The 5671-nt window shown below is 35.7% G+C and overlaps 1 protein-coding gene across 1 annotated transcript in view; it reads right to left on the bottom strand.

The window, feature by feature from the left end:
- Positions 1–5671, bottom strand: part of LOC102858271 (cadherin-18-like) — a 634275-nt gene that overhangs the window by 295299 nt on the left and 333305 nt on the right. The window lies entirely within an intron of this gene.

The raw sequence follows: 5671 nt of genomic DNA, 5'->3' as shown, positions 1-5671 counted from the left end.
TTTTCCTGGTTGTGAAATTGTCTAGAGAGCTGCTGGATTCTACTGAGGTTTGTTTTCTGGTTCTGGTGAGGCTTAGGGGGAATGTTTACTCACAATTGGGTGTGAGCTGATTTTTTTTTTGCCTCATACTTAAAAAGGAGCAACACACAACAACAACACATGCATATGAAAAGTCGACCATTAAGTGACTAAGACTGAATTGATGATTTGAATGAAATTCTTGTTGACAAATATTGAACATATTGTAGACTGCCACTGTTATTTATAAACTTAGGAATCTTTATTATATCAGATGTTGATTGCCAGTCTTGTTTTCTAGTTTGTCTTAGTCTGGAAATTAGAAGAAATTAGTTAAGTGTGGAGAAGTTACAATAAGAAAGGATTACCTGGGTGTATTCAAGCTCCTGCATGAGGAAGCCCCTTGACACTGGGGAAGGCCAAGATGCCTGGAGGTCTCCAAGAAACGGTAGGCAGGAGATGCCGAAGGAAGCAAAGGCTTTCCTTTAAAGTAATAGAAGGAACTTGAACCTTCCTCTAGAGCTGGAACCTTGAATATGGATTTCTAACTTCTTAAATTGTGATAGAATATACTTCCATTTGTAAAAACAACCCAATTGTGAAATCTCTGTTACCATTGCATTCAACTCAATAACTCAACTCATTGCTGGGTTGGAATCAACTCATAGGTGACATTCCCAGTGGGACTTTGAAGGCTCTAAATTGCATGGAAGATTTTCCATATTTCTCACAAAGAGTCATTGGTGGTTTGGAATCACATGAGAGGCATCACTCTCAGGTTAACAGTGCAGCTCCCTATAGACCACACTACCTGAGCTACCTGACAGCATCACTGTTGTTGATGTGGTGTGCCACTGAGTCGATACCAACCCAGAATTGACCCTTCAACAGGTTTCCAGAAGTAATAAATTGTACAGAAGGAGATTTATTGCCCATTTTCCCCCAAGGAACATCCATGGACTCAGATAGTCTATTCATATAGTCTTTGAGGCAGGAGCCCAGGAAATGTATTGGATTAGGCAAGTCTGGATATCAGTTGAGGACTATGGTGTACCTGATTCAGACCATGATCTTTTCAATAACTTAGGATGCATCTCAGCACTGGACAATGAATAAGAATGACAGAAGAATTGAGGCCTTTGATCTTTAAAATTGGAGAATAATACTTAATATTGTATGTGCTGCACAAAAACACAAAGAGATCATCTTGGAGAAAGTACAGTCAGACTACTCCTTGGAGGCAAAGGTGACAATGCTTTGTTTCACATATGTTGGGCATGTTGTAAAATGAGACTATTCCTAAGAAAGAGACATTGTTTGGAAAGACAGAGGGTTGGTGAAAGAGAAAAAGACTCAACAAAATGGTTTGACACAGTGACTCTAGCAATGGTCTTGGGTATGTCAGTGGATGACAGAGAATAGGACAAGGTTCAGATTTGTTGTTCATCGGCCTACGATAAGTTTTACTCAACTTCATAGCACCTAACAACAACTACAATCGCTTTGAGTTGGCTGTTTAATTTCTTACCACTAAGTCATTAGACAACTAAAATCGGCGAAGCATGTACAACAATAGTTTTAAGTACATCAGAAATTATAAAGATGACACAGGATTGGGCAATGTTTTGTTCTGTTTCATATAAAGCTGTTCTTGTTGTTACGTGATGTCAAGTCACCTGTTACTCATAGCAAAAACTTTGAAGCCTCTCCTTCTTGAGCCAGGCTCACTGAAGCTGACACACCAACCCCCTAATTACTGTATCAGTCCATCTCATTTGAGGTCTTCCTTTCCTGCTCTGGCCCTCCACCCTTGCAAGCATGATGTCTTTCTTCAAGTCCATGTACCAAAGTATGTGAGACAGAGCTTCAAAATCCTAGCCTCCGCTAAGAAACTTGGTTTCACCCTCTCCAAGATTCATTTATTTTCTTGGAAGTCTACAGTATCTCCAAGACTGTTCTCCAGCACCACAACTCAAAAGCATCAATTTTCCTTTTTTCATCTTTCATCATTTTCCAGCTCTCTGATCCATAGCAAGTAATTGTGAGGACCATGGCCTGGATTAGGCACACCTTAGTCTTTTAGACTCATATAATTGCTTCTCAGTACTCTGGAGATATCCTTGACAGATTTCATTTCCCCAGTGCAAGTCATCTTTTTTATAGTCAATATGAGAGGGAGTCTATTTCATAGCCTATAAAATAAACAATGTAGACTACTAGAATTAAGAACAAAGCTCTCTTTCAAGAATTACATTCAGAATGCTATTTAGAAGTGAAGAAAACAAAAATTTGTGTCAGATGTTGTGGACATTTTATTTGAATGAATCAATAATCAGAGAATCACATCTTGCCTGATAAGATAGAAGGTGAGGAGGAAGCTTCTCAATGAAATACTGATACAGTGGCTTAACATGAGCTGAAATGTAACAATGAGTCCAAGGTCACTGCAAGACCAGGCAATGGGACATTCTGTTGCATAAAGGGTCCCTATTAACAAGAAAAGACCCCAACGTACTTAGCAAGCGGACTCTATCCTGATTATTGTAATGCCTGATTTCTCCATTTATTACAGATTCTTTTCAGAGTTCACATTTAGCACTGCCATCACACCAAATTAATAAGATACTATTCTAATTTCTATGCATCAATAGATATTAAACACAACCTATTTCTCTAAATAGCATTTTGCATTTTAAAAGGATGCAATTCTAACAAATTGGAAATCATCAAAATAATTCAGTTACTTAATTTAATGAAGTCATTAATTCAGTGAACATTGATTGGATTATTACAAGTATTAAGTGTTTAGAATACAAATGGGTACAGAAAAATATTCTAGGATAAATGTATTCACTGATTAAATGTTGTTGTCAGATGGCATCAAGTAAACTATAACTCATATCAACCCTAAGAACCACAAACCTGACCCTTGCCCTAGCTCTGATATACTTGGGCCCACTGTAAGTTATTGTGTTGATTTCTCTTAATGAGCGATTTTCTCTTACCCTTCAAATTTCTGGTTAAATAGCATATCAGATGTTCTCTTACAATAGATATCCAAATTAGAGGAATCTGGATTATTTTAAAAGTTTAATAATTATTTTGAGATTTTGTCAGGTTGTCAGTTGTTATCAAATGATGTTTCATTGCTTCTGACTCACATTACTTCATCACCCTAGGGAGACACTTCACTGTTCAGCACTGTCATTTCCATCACTGATGATGTAGTGCCCAGTTTGGCACCACTGTACAGCCCTTTATTGAGAGTCTTCTACTTTTTCTGTGATACTTTATCAAGCATGCTGCCCATCTCCAAGACTGACCCAGTCTGGTGATTGTGTTATCATGCCATTGAGTCACAACTGACTGACTCATTGTCATCTAATAAGATGCCCATGTATATGCCCAAGTAGATATATTTTGACATTTTTGCCTCCAAGGAGCATTCTGACTGTATTTTATGAAGAGATTTCTTGTTTCTTTGGAAGCCCATAACAGATTCCATAATTTCCCTAAACAAAAAATTTGAAAGTATTAATTCTTCTTCAGCCTTCCCTATTAATTTTCACAGGCAAATGAAAAGATGGATACTATTTTTCAGAGCCTCTAAGTTCAGGTGAGATATATTCAACATCATACTTTGGCTCTGGTACATTTGGCTTGATTTTTCTTCAAATTCATTATAAATTTGTCCATGGCAGTTTATGATCTGTTCTACAATCAGCCCTTTGTTCTGAATGATGATTTTTAGTCATTCCATCCTTTCTTCCTACAGATGTATTCAAACTGATTCCTATGTAACATTCAGCAGACACGCAAGTGTAATCTGTGTCCATGGTTTGTTGGGTTTATTGTTGTTGGTTTTGTTTTGTTTTAATTATTTGCAAGCAGTAAGTTATTGGCTGTATAAAATTCTATCATCATGTGATTTCCAACAACATTTTAATTACCAAAGCCATATTTTTCATTTATCCATTATTCTTCTTCATTTTCAATAAAACATGAAGTGGAGGAAAATTGAGTATTACTTCTATCACTGTAAAACGTAATGATCCTGGAGAAAATGAAAGAATGTGTCTAGGTAAAATACATGGCTTCATCTACCTGTTTACTTTGCTTTTGAAAATTCATCACCAAATATTTCACCCAGAGAGATTATCAGTGTTCAAAGTCAAGAGGATTTTCTCCTTTTCAGAAAAAAAAAAATCTTTTAATAGCATGTAGGAATTAGGCTAAGAAAGTCTCTTCATTTCTTTTCTAATAGTAAATTAATTTAACTTTGTAAAACCATTTAAAATAAATAAACTACATAGTAAAAACTTTATTTTAATATTTAAAATATTAATATTTTCTGAGAAAAACTGTATCTATTTTTCTATCTACTTTGCGAGTAGATGTAGAAAGAGTATAAAAAACAGTGTAGTAACTAAGAATACTGGAAGCAGAAGTGGCATACACTTCCTAAATAACATGCTTCTGGAAACTCTATGAACTTGATAAATGCCAATATTGTAGAGGGGCTTCAAGCCTTTTGTTCATAGGGTCTCTATGAGTCATGCTTGACTCAAAGGCAATTAACAATGACAACAACAACAACAATAAGCGGAATTCTGATGGCTCAGTCTATAGATAGTTGCATTGCTAAAACAGAGACCAGATGTCCCTTGAAGGTCTAATCTAGCTGCTGCTCTAAGCAAAGTGATGGACAATATACAGCTTTAGAAATTGACTGGTCAGCTATGAATTGATCCCAACTTGATAATAATGAATTTTTACATTAAGAATACATGTGGTTTGTTGCTCTCTCAAAAAGTTGGAAATACAAATACCATTTGACTCAACAAAGCCACTACCGGAAATATACCCTAAAGAAACCACAACCACCATCCAAACTAATAAAAGCACACCCATGTTTATTGCTGTGTTACTTACAATAGCAAAGAGATAGAAGCAAACCAAGTACCCATCAGCAATGAATGGATAGAAAAACGATGGTATATTCACACAATGGAATACTATACACTACTGAAAAATGAGCTTACAAAATGTTACATAACATGAGGGACCCGGGAGGGCATCATATTGAGTGAAATATCTCAGTTCCAAAAGGACAAAACTGCATAATACCACTGTTACGAAGCTGGTCTGACATAGAGGGTTAGGAGAAGAATAGAATAAGAGTGAATAGATAATGACCATTGCATTGGAACAGGTGAAACAAAGAACTATTTAAAAGGAATATGTGATTAGGAATTCTGTGTATGACAACAGTCCAGAAAAGAGGTATATCATCATTGCAAAGAGGGCAGATATGTAATTGTGCAATAATGAATGGATTTTTTAAAGTGATTGGGGGAGGGGGAAAGGAGGGAGAAGGGGTAAAACATGCAACAGTGCATGAATAAAAATCTAACTTCTCTATAAAGGTTTCTTAAAAATCACAATTAAAATTTTATTTAAAAAATCATCATTTTTCTTTATTACCTTCTGAGATACAAAGAGAAAAATCTACAATTCCAGAGAGTTCTAATATGTTGTACTGGGTATACACTAGTTCTGTTGTTAAAAATATTTGACTGTACATAATTAAAATTTGGATGTTTTCAGTTTTAAATATATCTATATATCTATATCTATATCTATGTCTATGCCT

This window comes from Elephantulus edwardii, unplaced genomic scaffold (genome assembly GCF_000299155.1).
Source record: "Elephantulus edwardii isolate Elephantulus edwardi_28Jun2011 unplaced genomic scaffold, EleEdw1.0 scaffold00159, whole genome shotgun sequence".
NCBI lineage: Eukaryota > Metazoa > Chordata > Mammalia > Macroscelidea > Macroscelididae > Elephantulus > Elephantulus edwardii.
Note: the sequence above shows the minus strand (reverse complement) of the source record. Positions and strands in the feature narration are given on the sequence as shown.